Raw genomic sequence first — 22,590 nt, forward strand, 5'->3', positions numbered from 1 at the left:
TCCCATTTTTGGGCTTACTTCAGAAAGCCCGCAGACAGGGCACCAGCCATGCTTTGATAGGCCAGAGGCCTAGGCCTCGCCCAGAAACCCTGCCAGCAATGTCATTGGCCAGTGTGCTACTACACGCCAAGGAGTATCAATGCCCCTAGTCAGTGATTGGCCAGCAAACTTGAGCACCGCCCACACGGCCCTGCAGCACTCTCATTGGGCAGCCTCTGGAAGGTCCGCCCACCAGCCACTTCTGCTGGAAAGCGATGAGAATTCAAAAACATCCTACACTGTGTTCATTGATGACAGGTTCAAACCTGGCTTGTAGAGATTGTAAAGCCGCAGCTCTAATGCCCAGAGACCCCAGACAGCCCCAGCCTTCACCATATGCAGTACTACCAGACCTGACAGTAATGTGTGTGTGTCTGTGTCTGTCTGTCTGTCTGTGTCTGAGTGTGCTCAGAGCTCACCTATAGTAGTCTCAGAGCATGGGTTGGAAGGTAGCCAGCCTCACCTGCAACTTATGTACAGAGAACCTAGCTGGTCAAGGCAAGCCAGCTAGCCCAGATTCTGGCTAAACAAGAATGAACATGCACAGGGACTCTCATGTCTCCCTCTCCTGAGTTCCCGATTCAATCTCATGCCTCACTATCATCCAAACACTGCCAACGAGGTAAGCTGGGGCACCCCTCAGAATTCAGGGGCAGGAGCCTGTCCAGTCACGTTTTGCTGCCTACTCAGCCTCCAGGCTCTCAATCCACTGCTCAGGGAAGCAGATTACAAACCCAGAATGAACCCAGAAAGAGCTGTGTTTCAACATAGATGGGAACAGTGTTTAACCAAACAATAGTGGATGAACCCAGCCCCTCAAACCTACCCTTTGCGTCCGGGTAAGGCAATTGATCCTGTGGCCTCACAATCCATGATCATGGTGTTCTGGTCTCCACACATCACACTTAGAGAGATTCCCATTAGTAGGCATGCATGAGTGTCCCATACAATGTCTCTCTGCTTGCAGGAAGCACAAACTCCCTGGGCCATTGCTATGGAAAGACAAAAGGAAGATGGATGCCTCCATTGGCTGAATTAGGAGCTTCCAGTGGAGATCACAGCCCCACCCCTCACCTGAGGACCAGGCTGCTGCTAATAAAGGCAATTGGAAACACCTGTTACCACGTGAGGCCTGAGGACATACTCAGGAATCCCTCCAGGAGCTAGCAGGCTGGCAGACCTCATAACCCCGGGATAGCTGTGCTCCTAGTTGGGAGGGCCTTCGGACCAGAGGTGAGAATATTCCCTAGATAAAAGAACGAACTTCAGGTTTCAAAGGGATTTGAAATCCCAGGAGGCACTTGGAAAAGACATTTCACAGCCATCAAAACACACTCTTTCTGAACCCTGGAAGCTTCCGTTTTGCGTGGAAAATCTGGACACTGGTGTGGCCATCAGTACCACAGATCCTTTAAATTCGGCCCAATAGAGGTAAAGCACAATGTGTGTGCCAGGGTGGTAGAGTTTCATTTCTCTTGACCTGGACGCTAATGGAATAAGGACAAGGATGAGGTGCAAAAAATTGTGGAGGGCTGCATTTAGGCTGAGTGTCAGCCACAGGGCCCTGGTGAATGGGAGTCTAGCACAGAGGGCCTGGACAGCTACAGCTGGAGATGGACATATGCCTGTTACCTGAAGCAGGAACGCTGTCTCCTCAGTTCTCCTCTGTACTACGCCATATGCACGAGACTAATTAATCCAAAGGGAAAAGAAAGAAAATACCAGGAAAAAAAGAAAGAAAATACCAGGAAGACCAAGTTCACGATGTATGCACTGACTTCCACGAAGGGTCCCGGGAAGAAGGCACTTAGAGACAGCCAGAGAGACAGAATAACAGAGACAGAAAAGGACTGAAATTCTGGCCCTGTGTTGATCAGTGCCAGAGCACTGAAGACAAACCCTCCATGCCCATGCATACTTCTTACAAGTGGCATTGCTATGATATGTTTTTGAGGAAAGGTAACACTTAGAACATCTAGGTTTTAGTCACTCTGAGAAGCAACACTTGGCCATCAGACCACTCTCCAAAACTGCCCCCGAATCTCCAAACAGGAAGTAGTCTTAGTGATGCTCCAGCCAAGATGCAGGCTGGCATATTGCATCTAGCTGGTCCAACCTCAGCCTGTCCTGTATGCAGGGAACTGCACTATGTCTATTTCTTCTTTGATTTACAGTTTTGGGATAGGACTCGGTGGACAAAAAGAGCAAGAGGGAAGTAGATGTTTTGGCAGTGGTAGTTTGTGCTGAGAGAGATTTGTAGAGTGATAAACGATATGGCTCTGTGAGTTGTCTCTCATGACTGTGGCTCAGAAGGGCCAGGTGTATCCACTTTACTACCCTAATCCAGAGCTGTGCAGGTCTCTAGCTAAAAAATATTTTCAGTCCTCTACATGTTATATATATATATATATATATACATATATATATATATATATATATATATATATATATATATATATATATATGGAGAGAGAGAGAGACACTGATGTAGTCATTTTCTACAATGGATTCGATATGACATTCAGACAATTGATTGCTAAAACCTGGAGAGAAACTGTGCATCAGGAAAAGAATTGTCCAAAGGAGTAAAATCTCCAAATCATTAGCTATATGCAGCTCCAAGGGGACTGATCGAAAAAGGCTTGGGAAGGAACTCATACAGGAGACTCTCCACATGGAAAGTAACCACAAGTTTCCTAGTCTGGCAACACACACAGGGCAGCTGCTAGTTCCCAGTGCAAGCCTCAGGGCAAAAAACTCTCCCTCTTCAGTGTCTCAGAATTCAAAAACCTCCTACACTCTCATCATTGATGACAGGTTCTAACCTGCCTTGTAGAGATTGTAAGGCAGCAGCTCTCATACCCACAGACCCCAGACAGCCCCAGCCTTCACCATATGCTGTACTACCAGACCTGACAGTAATGTGTGTGTGTCTGTCTGTCTGTCTGACTGTGTGTGTCTGTGTGTGCTCAGAACTCACCTGTAGTAGTCTCAGAGCATGGGTGGCAAGGTAGCCAGCATCACCTGCACATTATGTACAGAGAACCTAGCTGGTTCCCAGAAGTAGGCATCCATGAGTGTCCCATACAAAGTCGCTCTGGTTGCAGGAAGCACAAACTCCCCGGGCCCTTTCTATGGAGAGCCAAAAGGAAGATGGATACCTCAATTGGCTGAATTAGGAGTTTCCAGTGGAGCTCACAACCCCGGCCCTCACCTGAGGGCCTGGCTGCTGCTAATAAAGGCAATTGGAAACACCTGTTACCACTTGGGCCTGAGTACATACTCAGGAAACCCTCCAGGAGCTAGCAGGCTGACAGACATCCTGACCCCGGGATAGCTGTGCTCCGAGTTGGGAAGGCCTTCTGGTGAGAATATGCCCTAGATACAAGAAAGACTTCAGGTTTCAAAAGGATTTGAAACCCCATGGGGCACTTGGAAATGACAATTCACAGCCATCAGAACACCCTCTTTCTGAACCCTGGAAGCTTCCGTTTTGCGTGGAAAATCTGGACACTGGTGTGGCCATCAGTCCCACAGATCCTTTACATTCGGCCCAATAGAGGGAAAGCACAATGTGTGTGCCAGGGGGATAGCGTTTTACTTTTTTTGACCTGGGCTCTGAGGGAATAAGGATAAGGATGCGGTGCAGGAAATTGAGGAGGGCTGCATTTAGACTGAGTGTCAGCCTCAGGGCCCTGGATAATGGGAGTCAAGCACAGAGGGCCTGGACAGCTGCAGCTAGAGATGGACATATACCTGTTACCTGCAGCAGGATAGCTGTCTCCTCAGTTCCCCAATGTACTACGCCATATGGAGGAGACTAAATAAACCAATGGGCAAAGAAAGAAAAATTTCAACACCAGGAAGTCCGAGATCACGATGCATACACTGACTTCCAATAAAGGCCCAGTTAAGAAGGCACGTAGAGACAGTCAGAGAGACAGGATGACAGAGACATAAAAGGACTGAAATGCTGGCCCTGTGTTGATCAGTGCCAGAGAACTGAAAACAAACCCTCCATGCCCATGCATACTTCTTACAAGTGGCATTGTTATTTTATGTTTGTGAGGAAAGGTTACACTTAGAATATCTAGGTCGTAACCCACTCTGAGAAGCAACACTTGGCCTGCAGCCCACTCTCCAAAACTGCCCTCGCCTCTCCAATTTGGAAGTAGTCTTAGTGATGCTTCAGTCACGACACAGGCTGGCAAATTGCACTCCCTGGTCCAGCCTCAGACTGTTCTGTGTGCAGGGAACTGCACTATGTCTATTTCTTCTTTGATTTACAATTTTGGGATAGGACTAGGTGGACAAAAAGAGCAAGAGGAAAGTAGATGATTTGGCAGTGGTATTTTATGCAAAGACAGATTTGTAGAGTGATAATAGGTATACAAATGGATCTGTGAGATGTCTCCCATGAATGTGGCTCAGAAGGGCCAAGTGTATCCGCATTCTTACCATAATCCAGAGCTGTGCAGGTCTCTAGCTAGAAAATATTTTCAGACCTCACATGTTACATACATACATATATATATATATATATATATATATATATATATATATATAGAGAGAGAGAGAGAGAGAGAGAGAGAAAGCGAGAGAGAGAGAGAGAGGGAGACACTGATGTAGTCATTTTCTATAATGGATTCGATATGACATTCAGACAATTGATTGCTAAATCCTGGAGAGAAACTGTGCATCAGGAAAAGAATTGTCCAAAGGAGTAAAATTTCAAAATCATTAGCTATATGCAGCTCCAACGGGACATAGTGAAAAAGGCTCGAGAAGGAACTCATCAAGGAGACTCTCCACATGGACAGGCACCACAAGTTTCCTAGTCTGGCAATAGACACAGTGCATCTGGTAGTGACCAGTGCAAGCCTCAGGGCAAAAACCTCTCCCTCTTCAGTTTTTTTACATCTGAAAAGATGAAAAGTGACCAAGGGCCAAAGAGAGCTACAATGGTGTCAATGTTGATCTGCAAATCAGAATGTACCAAGTGTTTTGCAAAATCACTTTATTATAAACACTGAGTGATACTGGCATGGCAATGAGGAGACAGAATATGGCTTGTGTCAGAAAGACTTACAAACTGAGGCTCCAGTAGCCTAGGTGAAATCGCCCACACAACAAGCCAGAGCTCAGCAGTGTCTGGTAACTCTCTTTGTATATCTGGACTTGTCAGTAAAATAAGTATATAAGGAAAATATTAATGATTGAAGACAGTGTGTGAGAGCATTTGAGAGTTAGAGACAGAGAAGTCGAGAAGAGAAATAGATGAGTTGGAAAGAGACCAGAATTCAAAAACCTCCTACACTGTGTTCATTGATGACAGGTTCAAACCTGGCTTGTAGAGATTGTAAGGCAGCAGCTCTCAAGCCCACAGAACCCAGACAGCCCCAGCCTTCACCATATGGTGTACTACCAGACCTGACAGTAATGTGTGTGGGTGTGTGTGGGTGAGTCTGTATGTCTGTCTGTCAGTGTGTGTCTTTCTGTGCTCAGAACTCTCCTATAGTAGTCTCGGAGCATGGGTGGCAAGGTAGCCAGCCTCACTTGCAACTTATGTACAGAGAACCTAGCTGGTTAGGGAAAGCCAGCTACCCAATATTCTCGCTCAGCAAGAAGGCATATGCAAAGGGACTCTCATGTCTCCCTCTCCTGAGTTCCAGATTCAATCTCAGGCCTCACTATTATCCAAACACCTCCAACGGGGGAAGCTGGGGCACCCTTCAGAATTCAGGGGCTGGATCCTGTATAGTCATGTTTGGCTGCATACTCAGCTTCCAGGCTCCCAGTCCACTTCTTAGTGGACAGAAGATTACAAGCCCAGAAAGAACCCAGAAAGAGCTGTGTCTCAACATAGATGGGAACTGTGTTTGACCAAACAATAGTGTATGAACCCAGCCCCTTACACCTCCCCTTTGGGTCCTGCTAAGGCAATTGCTCCTGTGGCCTCACAATCCCTGATCATGGTGTCCTTGTGTCCACACATCACAGTCAGAGAGATTCCCAGAAGTAGGCATCTATGAGTGTCCCATACAAAGTCACTCTGCTTGCAGGAAGCACAAACTCCCCGGGCCCTTGCTATGGAGAGACAAAAGGAAGACGGATGCCTCCATTGGCTGTATTAGGAGTTTCCAGTGGAGATCACAGCCCCGCCCCTCAACTGAGGGCCTGGCTGCTGCTAATAAACGCAATTGGAAACACTTGTTACCACTTGGGACCTGAGGACATACTCAGGAATCCCTCCAGGAGCTAACAGGCTGGCAGACCTCCTGACCCCAGGATAGCTGTGCTCCTAGTTGGGAGGGCATTCTGGCCAGAGGTGAGAATATTACCTAGATACAAGAAAGAACTTTATCTTTCAAAAGGATTTGAAACCCCATGAGGCACTTGGAAAAGACTTTTCACAGCCATCAAAAAACCCTCTTTCTGAACCCTGGAAGCTTCCGTTTTGCTTGTAAAATCTGGACACTGGTTTGGCCATCAGTACCACAGATCCTTTACATTCGGCCCAATAGAGGGAAAGCACAATGTGTGTGCCAGGAGGATAGAGTTTCACTTCTCTTGACCTGGTCTCTCATTGAATAAGTTCACTCTGAGAAGCAACACTTGGCATGCAGCCCACTCTCCAAAACTTCCCTCGCCTCTCCAAATTGGAAATAGTTTTAGTGATGTTCCAGCCAAGAAGCAGGCTAGCATATTTCATCTCCCTGGTCCAGCCTCAGCCTGTCCTGTGTGCAGGGAACTGCACTATGTCTATTTCTTTTTTGATTTACAGTTTTGGTATAGTATCTGTGGACAAAAAGTGCAAGAGGGAAGTAGATGATTTTGTAGCTGTAGTTTGTGCTGAGAGAGATTTGTAGAGTGACAAGAGGTAAAGAATGCTCTGTGAGATGTCTCTCATGACTGTGGCTCTGAAGGGCCAGGTGTATCTGCATTACTACCCAAATCCAGAGTTGTGCAGGTCTCTAGCTAAAATATATTTTCAGACCTCTACATCTTACATATTTGTGTGTGTGTATATATATATATATATGGAGAGAGAGAGAGAGATCAAGACACTGATGTAGTCATTTTCTACAATGGATGCGATATGACATTCAGACAATTGATTGCTAAAACCTGGCGAGAAACCGTGCATCAGGAAAAGAATTGTCCAAAGGAGTAAAATCTCCAAATCATTAGCTATATGCAGCTCCAGCGGGACCGATCGTAAAAGGCTCGAGAAGGAACTCATCCAGGAGACTCTCCACATGGAAAGGCACCACAATTTTCCTAGTCTGGCAACACACACAGGGCAGCTGCTAGTTCCCAGTGCAAGCCTCAGGGCAAAAACCTCTCCCTCTTCAGTGTCTTTACATCTGAAAAGAAAAAAGTGTCCAACGGCCAAGGAGAGCTACAATGGTGTCAATATTGAGCTGTAAATCAGAATGTTCCAAGTGTTTTGCACAAAATCACCTGTGCCACAGTGATTCTGTTGTTCTCTCTCTCTCCCTACCACACACATACACACACAAATAAACACAAACACACACTCTCACAGCCACGCATGCACACATCCACAGAGGCACAGGCACTAACGGAGTTATACACATGCGCACTGGACAGCTTCTGCAAGGCAGGGCCCTGGGCTGAACCCTGCTTCGCACTTCCTGGAAGCACGCCCAGCCTTTTTAGGCCGGCTCTGAGCTCCCATTGGTGGTCTTCCTTCAGAAGGCTGCACTCTTTGTCCTGCCCTCGCAACTTCTCCTCTGTTCTCTTTGGCCAGCTCTTGATTCACACCCCTGAGGGTGATTTTCTTCTTCTCTAATTGGCCAGCTGTCTCTATGAATACACACTGGGACCTCCCCTCAGGCTCAAGGACAGGGTCTCTTAGACCCGCACCAGGGGACTGTCTGCCGTCCTCTGAAGGCCCTGTTTCTGCCAACAGGACCCACACAGCTCCTGTCTGGACCCGTCCTTAGGACACTGCCTGCTTGAGCTAGGCTGGCCATGCTCTTGGGGCACACCCAGAAACACTGTCTCCACTATCCTAGCCCAGTGCCTCAGGGCACTTGCCCCATGGAGCCTTATTCCCACACTGGTGCTGCCCTCTTTTGGACACCCAGCAGAATGCAGCTGAGCACAGGGATTCACAAGCTCCCAGTAGAGTCATCCCAGACAAACAGAGAAACCCATTCCACTTGCAAAGCCAAATGGGGGATCCCCGAACCCCACAGGAAAGAACAGATGTCTAGGGCACCCTAAGTCATTTTCAACCTTTCTGTCCATGGGCCACAAATCCTAGAGTTCTCCTCATTCCACAGAATCACTACACTCAACTATGGGCTTTGCTGCCACCTTGTGTGGATACACAGCAGAATGCAGCTGAACTCCCCCATGCCACTCCTCTTTGAGTCTCCACAGAAAATTACACATAGCATGGGAATAGCAAAGTAAAGAACCCATCTGAGGACCACCTGGGAGCATGCACAACAGTGTCGAGAATATCCAATGTGCCATTCATATTTGAAAAACCACTTGTGCAGTGGAAACTTCCTTTGTCATAGCACAACCCAGTTCCGAAGAATCTGTGTCAGGAATAAAGAAACAACAGCGGAAATCATAACTGAAACACACTTATGTACACTTACACACACACACACCCTCCCACAGAGACACACACACTTTTCCCTGAAATAACGTGGATTGGGGTTGCTGTTTTGCACTCAAGTAAAAGGTCAACGTTTCATGGGTGGAGGGGAGAAGTGTTAAGTTTCTGGCATATGAAGGTGAGAAGTGCCTAGAGCTGATCTATAGTTACATGGACAATGAAGGAAGCATGGGTTGGAGGCACAGCTGGTGGAGATGCCAGGGAACTATGTGGAAGCCCAGGACACCGTTTTGAGCCCCTGGTCACCACTTACCCAGCTAGGGAAAAGCTGGGCTAGTGTCAAATCAGAACTGCAGCTGTCTCTCTGTCTCTCTTCCTGCTTGGGCCCTGCTCTCTCAATTTATGACTGTTTCTTTCTCCTCAATAATAAAGTTACAAATGATGTACAGAAATACAGGGAAAGTGGGAAAAATTACCCCCGTGCCCACTATTACATGAACCTTTTGACTGTAAACCATTCATCCCCCAAGAAAGAACAGAATAAATATTTGGGAGGTTAAAAACATTGTAGGTTAAATAGTGAACATTCATTAGAGACATGCAATACTAATCCATTGTGCATTGGATGTCACTGTCAAAAACAGTGCAGTAGTAGTTGTAGTAGTGTGTAGTATCTGCAAAAGGAAATGTATTGTGTGTCAGAAGTTCCCTTCAGTTATAAGAGAAAATCTATCAGGCAGAAGAAATGACCCCTCATGTGATATGGGACTAAATAAATAAATAAATATGCAAATGAATGGGGATGATCTAGGAGGATTTGAAAAAAATAAAAACAAAAACCACAGGAAGGCCTGATTACAGCAGAAATATAGAAAACTTCTGCTGAGAAACAGATGGCTGCTTCAAAACTTCCCTGACACTTCAGGGTCCAGGCAAATTAAGAATTCCTGAGAATGAAAAGAAAGGCATACATATAGAAGCTTACACTAGAAAATGGAGGCAAGTTCTGTGCTATGATTATTACAATGAGGATACTGATAGAAAGGCTATTGGAAATGCCCCTGGAAGGTTTATAATTTATAATTGTAGTGAATCCTGCTCCAACTATGTGACCAATTATTTATGAATAAGGAGGCTGTTATAAATGTGGTAATTCTGCAATAAGATCAAATAAAAAGGTCAACAATTATAAAAATGACTGATATATATATGTATATATATGTACATATATGTAAGTGTATCTTTATTATAGACACTGAGTGATACTGGCATGGCTATGAGGAGACAGAGTATGGCTTGTGCCAGAGAGACTTACAAAGCTGAGGCTCCAGAAACCTAGGAGAAATCGCCAACAAAACAGCCAGAGATCAGCAGTGTCCTGGTGATTCCCTTTTTATATCTGGGCCTGTCAGTAAAATAATGTATAAGTAAAATATTACTGAGTGCCGACAGAGTGAGTGAGAGCCTGTGAGAGTCAGACACAGAGAAGGCAAGAAGAGAAATAGAAGAGTGGGAAAGAGACCAGAAGTCCAAAACCTGCCACACTGTGTTCATACATGACAGGTTCAAACCTGGGTTGTAGAGATTGTAAGGCAGAAGTCTCAAGTCCACAGAACGCAGACCACCCAAGCCTTCACAATATGTGTGTAGTATTTACCACACGAAATGTATTGTGAGTGTAAACTTCCCTTCAATTATAAGAGAAAAATCTATCAAGCAGAAGAAATGACCCCTCATGTAATATAGGACTAAATAAATAAATAAATATGCAAATAAATGGGGATGATCTAGGAGGATTTGAAAAAAAATGAAAAATAGAAACAAAAAGTACAAGAAGACGTGATTACAGCAGAAAATGGAAACCATCTGCTGAGAAACAGAGGGCCGCTTCAAAAATTCTGAGACACTTCAGAGTCCAGGGAAATTAAGATTTCAGTAGAATGAAAAGAAACTCATATGTACTGAAGCTTACACTAGAGAAAGGAGGCAAGTTCTGTACTATAATAATTACAATAAGGATGCTGATAGAAATGCTATTAGAAATGCTACTGGAAGGTTCTATTATTTATAATTGTATTGAATCCTGTTCAAACTAGGTGGCCAATTATTAATGAAAAAGGAAGATGTTATAAATGTGTTAATTCTGATAAAGATCAATTACATAGGTCGACAATTGTAAAAATAAAAGATATATATATATGTATATGTTTATTATATAGTCTGAGAGATACTGCCATGGATACGAGGAGACAGAATATGGCTTGTGTCAGAGAGACTTACAAAGCTGAGGCTCCAGTAGCCTAGGTGAAATCACCAACACAACAAGCCAGAGCTCAGCAGTGCTCTGGCAACTCTCTTTGTATATCTGGGCCTGTCAATAAAATAAGGATATAAGTAAAATATTACTGAGTGTAGACAGAGTGAGTGAGAGCCTGTGAGAGTCAGAGACAGAGAAGGAGAGAAAAGAAATAGATGAGTTGGAAAGTGACCAGAAGTCAAAAACCTCCTACACTGTGTTCATTGATGACAGGTTCAAACCTGGCTTGTAAAGATTGTAAGGCAGCAGCTCTCATGCCCACAGAACCCATACAGCCCCAGCCTTCACCATATGCTGTACTATCAGACCTGACATTAATGTGTGTGTGAGTGTGTGTCTGTCTGTCTGTGTGTGTCTGTGTGTGCTCAGAGCTCACCTATACTAGTCTCAGACCATGGGTGTCAATGTAGCCAGCCTCACCAGCAACTTATGTACAGAGAACCCAGCTGGACAGGGCAAGACAGCTAGCCCAGATTGTGACTAAGCAAAAATGCAAATGCAAAGGGATTCTCATGTCTCCCTCTCCTGAGTTCCCAATTAAATCCCATGCCTCACTATCATCCAAACACTGACAAAGGGGTAAGCTGGGGCACCCCTCAGAATTCAGGGGCATGAGGCTGAGTAGGCAGTCACGTTTGGTTGCCTACTCAGCCTCCAGGCTCTCAGTCCACTGATCAGTGCAGCAGATTACAAGCCCTGAAAGAACCCAGAAAGAGCTGTGTTTCAACATAGATGGGAACTGTGTATGACCAAACAATAGTGAATGAACCCGCCCCCTTACACCTACCTTTTGGGTCCGGCTAAGGCAATTGCTCCTGTGGCCTCACAATCCCTGATTATGGAGTCCTGGTGTCCACACATCACACTCAGAGAGAATCCCAGATGTAGGCATGCATGAGTGTCCCATATAAAGTCGTTCTGCATGCACGAAGCAGAAAACTTCCCAGGCCCTTGCTATGGAGAGACAAAAGGAAGATGGATGCCTCCATTGGCTGAATTAGGAGCTTCCAGTGGAGATGACAGCACCGCCTCTCACCTGAGGGCCTGGCTGCTGCTAATAAAGGCAATTGGAAACACCTGTTACCACTTGGGGCCTGAGGACATACTCAGGAATCCCTCCAGGCGCTAGCAGGCTGGCAGACCTTCTGACCCCAGGAGAGCTGTGCTCCTACTTGGGAGGGCCTTCGGGCCAGAGGTGAGAATATTCCCTAGATAAAAGAAATAACTTCAGGTTTCAAAAGGATTTGAAACCCCAGGAGGCACTTGGAAAAGACATTTCACAGCCATCAAAACACCCTCTTTCTGAACCTTGGAAACTTCCGTTTTGCATGGAAAATCTGGACACTGCTGTGGCCATCAGTAGCACAGATCCTTTACATTCAGCCTAATAGAGGGAAAGCACAATGTGTGTGTCAAGGTGGTTGAGTTTCACTTCTCTTCACCAGGGCTCTCATGTAATAAGGACAAGGATGCGGTGCAGGAAATTGAGGAGGGCTGCATTTAGGCTGAGTGTCAGACACAGGGCCCTGGAGAATGGGAGTCAAGCACAGAGGGCATGGACAGCTGCAGCTGCAGATGGACATATGCCTGTTACCTGCAGTAGGAACGATGTCTCCTCAGTTCCACACTGTACTATGCCATATGCACGAGACTAAGTAATCCAAAGGGCAAAGAAAGGAAAATTTCAACACCAGGAAGACCGAGTTCATGATGCATGCACTGACTTCCACGAAGGGTCCAGGGAAGAAGGCACACAGACACAGTCAGAGAGACAGAATGACAGTGACTGAAAAGGACAGAAATTCTGGCCCTGTGTTGATCAGTGCCAGAGCACTGAAGACAAACCCTCCATGCCCATGCATCCTTCTTAAAAGTGGCATTGTTATTTTATCTTTGTGAGGAAAGGTTACACTTAGAAAACCTAGGTCTTAGCCCACTCTGAGAAGCAACACTCGGCCTGCAGCCCACTCTCCAAAACTGGCCTCGCCTCTCCAAATTGGAAGTAGTTTTATTGATGTTCCTGCCAAGAAGCAGGCTGCCGTATTTCATCTCCCAGGTTCAGCCTCAGCCTGTCCTGTGTGCAGGGAACTGCACTATGTCTATTTCTTCTTTGATTTACAGTTTTGGTATAGGACTTGGTGGACAAAAAGAGCAAGAGGGAAGTAGATGATTTGGCAAATGTAGTTTGTACTGAGAGAGATTTGTAGAGTGACAGCAGGTAAACGAATGTCTCTGTGAGATATCTTTCATGATTCTGGCTCAGAAGGGCCAGGTGGATCCGCATTACTACCCGAATCCAGAGCTGTGCAGGTCTCTAGCTAAAATACATTTTCAGACCTCTACATGTTACATATATATATATATATATATATATATATATATATATATATATAGAGAGAGAGAGAGAGAGAAACTGATGTAGTCATTTTCTACAATGGATGTGATATGACATTCAGACAATTGATTGCTCAAACCTGGAGAGAAACTGTGCATCAGGAAAATAATTGTCCAAAGGAGTAAAATCTCCAAATCATTAGCTATATACAGCTCGAACTGGACCGATCGAAAAAGACTCGAGAAGGAACTCATTCAGGAGACTCTCCACATGGACAGGCACCACAAGTTTCCTAGTCTTGCAACACACACAGGGCAGCTGCTAGTTCCCAGTGGAAGACTCAGGGCAAAAAGCTCTCCCTCTTCAGTGTCTTTACATCTGAAAATAAGAAAAGTGACCAAGGGCCAAGGAGAGCTACAATGGTGTCAATACTGAGCTGTAAATCAGAATGTGCCAAGTGTTTTGTACAAAATCACTGGTGCCACAGTGATTCTGTTGTTCTCTCTGTCTCTCCCTCCCTCACACACACACACAAACACACACTCTCACAGTCACACACACGCACACATCCACAGAGGCACAGGCACAAACGGAGTTATACACATGCACACTGGACAGCTTCTGCAAGGCAGGGCCCTGGGCTGAACCCTGCTTCGCACTTCCTGGAAGCACGTCCAGCCTTTTAAGGCCATCTCTGAGCTCCCATTGTCGGGCTTACTTTAGAAGGCCCGCAGACAGGGCAAGAGCCATGCTCTGATAAGCCAAGGCCTAGGCCACGCCCAGAACCCCTGCCAGCAATATCATTGGCCAGTGTGCTAGGACACGCCCAGGAGTGTTAAGGCCCCTAGTCAGTGATTGGCCAGCAACCTTGAGCACCGCCCACAGGGCCCTGCAGCACTCCCATTGGAAGGCCCGCCCACCAGCCACTTCTGCTGGAAACAGATGAGAATTTAAAAACCTCCTGCACTGTGTTCATTGAAGACAGGTTCAAAGCTGGCTTGTAGAGATTGTAAGGCAGCAGCTCTCATGCCCACAGACCCCAGACAGCCCCAGACTTCACCATATGCTATACTAGCAGACCTGACAGTAATGTGTGTGTGTGGGTGTGTCTGTCTGTCTGTCTGTGTCTGATCAGAGCTCACCTATAGCAGTCTCAGAGCATGGTTGGGAAGGTAGCCAGCCTCACCTGCAACTTATGTACAGAGAACCTAGCTGGTCAGGGCAAGCCAGCTATCCCAGATTCTGACTAAGCAAGAATGCACATGCAAAGGGACTCTCATGTCTCCCTCTCCAGAGTTCCCGATTCAATCTCTTGCCTCACTATCATCCAAACACTGCCAATGGGGTAAGCTGGGGCACCCATCAGAATTCAGGGGCATGAGTCTGTCCAGTCACGTTTGGATGCCTACTCAGCCTCCAGACTCTCAGTCCACTGTTCAGGGAACCAGATTACAAGCACACACAGTACCCAGAAATAGCTGTGTCTGTCTGTCTGTCTGACTGTGTGTCTGTGTGTACTCAGAGCTCACCTGTAGTAGTCTCAGAGCATGGGTGGAAGGTAGCCAGCCTCACCTGCAACTTATGTACAGAGAACCTAGCTGGTCAGGACAAGCCAGCTAGCCCAGATTCTGGCTAAGCAAGAATACATATGCAAAGGGACTCTCATGTCTAAATCTTCTGAGTTCCCTATTCAATCCCATGCCTCACTATCTATCATCCGGGGGAAGCTGGGGCACCCCTCAGAATTCAGGGGCATGAGCCTGTCCAGTCACATTTGGCTGCCTACTCAGCCTCCAGGCTCTCAGTCCACTGCTCAGGGCAGCAGATTACAAGCACAGACAGTACCTAGAAAGAGCTGTGTTTCAACATAGATGGGAACTGTGTTCAACCAAACAATAGTGGATGAACCCGATCCCTTACACCTACCCTTTGGGTCCGGCTAAGGCAATTGCTACTGTGGCCTTACATCCCTGATCATGGTGTCCTGGTATTCACACATCACAATCATAGAGATTCCCAGAAGTAGACATGCATGAGTATCCCATACAAAGTCGCTCTGCTTGCAGGAAGCACAAACTCCCCGGGCCCTTGCTATGGACAGACAAAAGAAAGATGGATGCCTCCATTGGCTGAATTTGGAGCTTCCAGTGGAGATCACAGCCCCGCACCTCACCTGAGGGCCTGGCTGCTGCTAATAAAGGCAATTGGAAACAGCTGTTACCACTTGTATCCTGAGGACATACTCAGGAATCCCTCCAGGAGCTAGCAGGCTGGAAGATCTCCTGATCCTGGGATAGCTGTGCTCCGAGTTGGGCAGCCATTCTGCCCAGAATGAGAATATTCCCTAGATACAAGAAAGAACTTCAGGTTTCAAAAGGATTTGAAAACCCCATGAGGCACTTGGAAAAGTCATTTCACAGCCATCAAAACACCCTCTTTCAGAACCCTGGAAGCTTCCGTTTTGCATGGAAAATCTGGACACTAGTGTGGACATCAGTACCACATATCCTTTACATTCGGCTTAATAGAGGGAAAGCACAATGTGTGTGCCAGGGCGATAGAGTTTCACTTCTCTTGACCTGGGCTCTCATGGAATAAAGACAAGGACGCTGTGCAGGATGGTGAGGAGGGCTGCAGATAATAGTGGATGAACCCGGCCCCTTACACCTACCCTTTGGGTCCGGCTAAGGCAATTGATCCTGTGGCCTCACAATCCCTGATCATGGTGTCCTGGTGTCCACTCAGGGCACTCAGAGATATTCCTATAAGTAGGCATGCATGAGTGTCCCATACAAAGTCACTCTGCTTGCAGGAAGCACAAACTCCCTGGACCCTTGCTATGGAGAGACAAAAGGAAGATGGATGCCTCCATTGGCTGAATTAGGAGTTTCCAGTGGAGATCACAGTCCCGCCCCTCACTTGAGGGCCTGACTGCTGCTAATAAAGGCAATTGGAAACAGCTTTTACCACTTGGACCCTGATTACATACTCAGTAATCCCTCCAGGAGCTAGCAGGCTGGCAGACCTCCTGACCCCAGGATAGGTGTGCTCCTAGTTGGGAAGGCCTTCTGGCCAGAGGTGAGAATATTCCCTAGATACAAGAAAGAACTTAAGGTTTCAAAAGGTTTTGAAACCCCATGAGGCACTTGGAAAATACATTTCACAGCCATCAAAACACCCTCTTTCTGAATCCTGGAAGCTTCCATTTTGCATGGAAAATCTGGACACTGGTGTGGCCATCAGTACCACAGATCCTTTACATTCGGCCCAATAGACGGAAAGTACAATGTGTCTGCCAAGGGGATAGTGTTTCACTTCTCTTGACCTGGGCTCTCATAGAATTAGGACTAGGATGCTGTGTCGGAAGGTGAGGAGGGCTGCATTTAGGCAGAGTGTCAGCCTCAGGGCCCTAGAGAATGGGAGTCAAGCACAGAGGGCCTGGACAGCTGCAGCTGGAGATGGACATATGCCTGTTACCTGTAGTAGGATCGCTGCCTCCTCAGTTCCCCACTGTATAGCACCATATGCACGAGATTAAATAATACAAAGGGCAAAGAGTGGAAAACTTCAACACCAGGAAGACCGAGTTAACAATGCAATCACTGACTTCCAGTAAGGGCCCAGTGAAGAAGGCACGTAGAGACAGTCAGAGAGACAGAATGACAGTGACAGAAAAGTACAGAAATTCAGGACCTGTGTTGATTAGTGCCAGAGCACTGAAGACATATCCTCCATGTCCATGCATACTTCTTAAAATTGGCATTGTTATTGTATGGTTGTGAGGAAAGGTTACACTGAGAACATCTAGTTCTTACCCCACTCTGAGAAGCAACACTCGGCCTGCAGCCCTCTCTCCAAAACAGCCCTCACCTCTCCAAATTGAAAGTAGTCTTAGTGATGCCACAGCCAATATGCAGTCTGGCTTATTGCATCTCCCTGGTCCAGCCTCAGCCTGTCCTGTGTGCAGGGAACTGCACTATGTTTATTTCTTCTTTGATTTACAGTTCTGGGATAGGACGTGGTGTAGAAAAAGAGCAAGAGGGAAGTAGATCATTTGGAAGTGGTAGTTTGTGCTGAGAGAGATATGTAGAGTGATAAGAGGTATAGGAATGGCTCTGTGAGATGTCTCTCATGACTGTGGCTCAGAAGGGCCAGGTGTATCTGCATTACTACAATAATCCAGAGCTGTGCAGGTCTCTAGCTAAAAATATTTTCAGACCTCTACATGTCACATATATATATATATATATATATATATATATATATATATATATATATATATATATCGAGAGAGAGAGAGAGAGAGAGACACTGATGTAGTCATTTTCAACAATGGATTCGATATGACATTCAAATAATTGATTGCTAAAACCTGGAGAGAAGCTATGCATCAGGAAAAGAATTGTCCGAAGGAGTAAAATCTCCAAATCATTAGTTATGCAGCTCCAACAGTACTGAGCAAAATAGGCTCGAGTAGGAACTCATCCAGGAGACTCTTCACATGGACAAGCACCACAAGTTTCCTAGTCTGGCAACACACACAGGGCAGCTGCTAGTTCCCAGTGCAAGCCTCAGGGCTAAAACGTCTCCCTCTTCAGTGTCATTACATCAGAAAATAAGAAAAGTGACCAAGGGCCAAGGAGAGCTACAATGGTGTCAATATTGAGCTGTAAATCAGAAAGTGCCAAGTGTTTTGCACAAAATCACCTATGCCACAGTGATTCTGTTGTTCTCTCTGTCTCTCCCTCCCTCACACACACACACACACAAACACATACTCTCACAGTCACACACACACACACATCCACAGAGGCACAGGCACATACGGAGTTATACACATGCGCACTGGACAGTTTCTGCAAGGCAGGGCCCTTGGCTGAACCCTGTTTCGCACTTCCTGGAACCACGCTCAGCCTTTTAAGGCCATCTCTGAGCTCCCATATTCGGGCTTCCATCAAAAGTCCCGACCACAGGGCACCAGCCATGCTCTGATAGGTCAGAGGCCTAGGCCATGCCCAGAACTCCTGCCAGCAATCTCATTGGCCGGTGTGCTTGGAGGGTCCAGGCCCCTATTCAGTGATTGGCCAGCGGCCTTGAGCATCAACAACAAAGCCTTGAAGCACGCAAGAATGCCAGAGAACTATGTGGAAGCCCTACACCCCATTTTGAGCCCCTGGTCAATTTATGACTGTTTCCTTCTCCTCAATAGGAAAGTTACAAATGATGTACAGAAATACAGGGAAAGTGGGAAAAATTACCCCCATAGCCACTATTACATGTAACTATTGACTGTAAACCATTCATCCCCCAAGAAAAAACAGAATAAATATTTGTAAGGTTAAAAACATTGTAGGTTATATAAGGAACATTCTTTAGAGCCATGTAATACTAATCCATTGTACATTGGATATCACTGTCAAAACAGTGCAGTAGTAGTTGTAGTAGTGTGTAGTATCTGCAAAAGGATATGTATTTTGTGTCCAAAGTTCCCTTCAATTATAAGAGAAAATATTTCAGGCAGAAGAAATGACCCCTCATGTGATATCGGACTAAATATATAAATAAATATGCAAATATATGGGGATGATCTAGGAGGATTTGAAAAAAGTAAAAAATCATAAGAACCACAGGAAGACCGTAGGTCGACAATTCTAAAAATGACAGATATTTATGTATATTTATATATGTATATCTTTATTATAAAGTCTGAGAGATACTGCCATGGATATGAAGAGACAGAATATGGCTTGTGTCAGAGAGACTTACAAAACTGAGGATCCAATAGCCTAGGTAAAATCACCAAAAAAAAAAAACAAGCCAGAGCTCAGCAGTGCTCTGGCAATTCTCTTTGTATATCTGGGCCTTCAATAAAATAAGGATATAAGTAAAATATTACTGAGTGCAGACAGACTGAGTGAGAGCCTGTGAGAGTCAGAGACAGAGAAGGAGAGAAAAGAAATAGAGGAGTTGGAAATAGACCAGAAGTCAAAAACCCCCTAGACTGTGTTCATTCATGACAGGTTCAAACCTGGGTTGTAGAGATTGTAAGGCAGCAGCTCTAATACCCACAGACCCCAGACAACCCAAGCCTTCACCATATGTGTGTAGTATTTGCCCCAAGAAATGTATTGTGCGTCAAAAGTTCCCTTCAATTATAATAAAAATTATATCAAGCAGAAGAAATGACCCTCATGTGATACCTTACTAAATAAATATGCAAATAAATGGTTATGATTAAGGAGGACTTGAAAAAAATTAATGAAAAAAAAAACAAGAAGAAGACCTGATTACAGCAGAAACATAGAAACCATCTGCTGAGAAACAGGGCTGCTTCAAAAATTCCCTAACACTTCAGGGTCCAAGGAAATTAAGATTTCCGGAAAAAGAAAACAAACACATATGTATTAAAGCTTACACTAGAAAAAGGAGGGAAGTTCTGGGCTATGATAATTACAATAAGGATGCTGATAGAAACACGATTAGAAATGCTACTGGAAGGTTTTATATTTAATATTTGTACTGAATGCTGCTCAAACAATATGGCCAATTATTTCTGAAAAACTAGGCTGTTATAAATGTGGTAATTCTGAATTAAGGTCAAATACATAGGTCGACAATTCAAAAAATGACAAATATATAAATATATATGTTTATATATATATACGTATCTCTTTATTATAAACTCTGAGTGATACTGGCGTGGAAATGAGGAGACAGAATATGGCTTGTGTCAGAAAGACTTACAAACTGAGGCTCCAGAAGCTTAGGTGAAATCGCCAACACAACAAACCAGAGCTTAGCAGTGCTCTGGTAACTCTCTTTTATATCTGGGCCTGTCAGTAAAAAAAGTATATCAGTAAAATATAAATGAGTGAAGACAGAGTGTATGAGAGCATGTGAGAGTTAGAGACAGAGAAGGTGAGAAGAGAAATACATGAATTGGAAAGAGACCAGAATTCAAAAACCTCCTACACTGTGTTCATTGATGACAGGTTCAAAGCTGGCTTGTAGAGATTGTAAGACAGCAGCTCTCATGCTCACAGACCCCAGACAGCCCCAGCCTTCACCATATGCTGTACTACCAGACCTGACAGTAATGTGTGTGTGTGTCTCTCTGTCTGTACTCACCTATAGTAGTCTCAGAGCATGGATGCGTACTCAACCTCCAGGAGAATGGGAGTCAAGCACAGAGGGCCTGGAAAGCTGCAGCTGCAGATGGTAATATGCCTTGAACCTGCAGCAGCAACGCTGTCTCCGCAGTTCCCCTCTTTACTACACCATCTGCAGGAGACTAAATAATCCAAAGGGCAAAGAAAGGAAAATTTCAACACCAGGATGACTGAGTACACCATGCATGCACTGACTTCCAGTAAGGGCCCAGGGAAGAAGGCACGTAGAGACAGTCAGAGAGTCAGAATGACAGAGACAGAAAAGGACTGAAATTCTGGCCCTTTGTTGATCAGTGCCAGAGCACTGAATACAAACCCTCCAAGCCCATGCATACTTCTTATAATTGGCATTGCTATTTTATGTTTTTGAGGAAAGGTAACACTTAGAACATCTAGGTCTCAGCCACTCTGAGAGGCAACACTTGGCAGGCAGGCCACTCTCCAAAACTACCCCTGCATCTCCAAATTGGAAGTAGTCTTAGTGAAGCTCCAGCCAAGAAGCAGGCTGGCATATTGCATCTCCCTGGTCCAGCCTCAGCCTGTCCTGTTGTCGTTTTCGATGGGTTATGTTGTTTTCGCTGGGCTGGCTTCACGGGCAGGTAACAGACGACCAGGGACTCATAGTTGAGCTGTAGGCAGTATCTATTTATTCATGCAGGACGCAGCACAATCTAAGCCGAGCTAAGCTAAACTAAAGTATAGTAAAACTCACAATGCTGTCTTTATATATACTTGCCAAGTAGGGTGGAAACAGGATGTGACATAGAGAGGGTGGAGAGAAAAGTGACTGGTAAAAATCAGAGTGTGACAAGGAGGGGGCAGATTAGGCGAGAATCCTATCACTGAACCACAAATGCCCTGGAGGGAGGGTGGAACTTGTTAACAGTAAATAGAATGAAGTGGTTATGTAAATAGAATAGTGTTAAGCAGGGGGGATTTAAACCAAATGAAACAGAAATGGTCTCATGCATACCAACAATTCCCCCTTTCTTTTTAACTAATGGCCATTGTGGGGTGAACAGAAACGTATATCATACAGGCGTTTTCAAAATAACTGGCATAAGACATGGAAAACAAAATAGGCGAGCATCAATAACCAGTGTGATGCCAAGGGGAGCTTTTCTTGCCTCAAAGGGAAAGGCCTAGCAGGCGAAAGGGCATTTCTTGCCTCTGGGAATGCTTCATGCCTCTGGGGGCATCTCTTGCCTCAAAGGGCATTTCTTGCCTCTGGGAATGCTTCATGCCTCTGGGGGCATCTCTTGCCTCAAAGGGCGTTTCCTGCCTCTGTGGGCATCTCTTGCCTCTTGGGGCGCTTCATGCCTCTGTGGGCATAACCTAATAAGGAGGGGGAGTTTTCTGCCTCTGGGACAGAGCCTGCAGGCGAGGGAACATGGTCTATAAAGTCTCAAGGCAATTGGCTGAAGTTAGTCTTTGAGAAACACAGCAGCGTGTACCAGTAAGTCCGATGGAGGTGTCAGTCCAAAGTAGCTGACCACAGAAGAAAATGTCAGAGGATGAAATGCTGTACGTCTGTCTCGATGGGGAATGTCGGCCACCTGAATTCTGCTTTTCTGTAGAGAGTGATCTTTGGAGTCTGTGGATCTGTTTCTTCAGGTCGTGCCAGGTCTCATCATTGGTTTCCGGGGGTGATGTCAGAGAACAGGATCCAAATGGATTTCCAGGAATTCTATTTGAGTAGATGCTTTTTCATGTGAAGACTTTGACAGCTGAAATTCACTTACTTGTCAAACAAAACTTGTAGCAGATTAGAAGTTTACTATAATTGATAACTCCATTATAATTGGAAGTCCTTTCTAGTATGATTTTAAGGTTGTTTAAACAGTTTAAACTCAATAAAATGTGGAAAGGTAAACAGAAGAACCATGGTTAAAAGCCTCAGGCATGAGAATAATTAACATAATCATTGCACTATCTGCCCCACCCATAACTCATACAGTTTTCAGGATTAAACGTTTCAGATTCATGTCAAGACGTAAAAGAGAAATCAAAGGAGGAAAAAAACAATTTTTTGGATTGTTTCTGGATGTCTCTAGAAATCATGGCTGTGTCCAGCATTTTTTTTAAGTCAATGTCAAACAAAAATTCAGTCATTCAAATCATTCTCTTATTA

Source organism: Erinaceus europaeus (assembly GCF_950295315.1).
Source record: "Erinaceus europaeus chromosome 6 unlocalized genomic scaffold, mEriEur2.1 SUPER_6_unloc_24, whole genome shotgun sequence".
Classification (NCBI taxonomy): Eukaryota; Metazoa; Chordata; class Mammalia; order Eulipotyphla; family Erinaceidae; genus Erinaceus; species Erinaceus europaeus.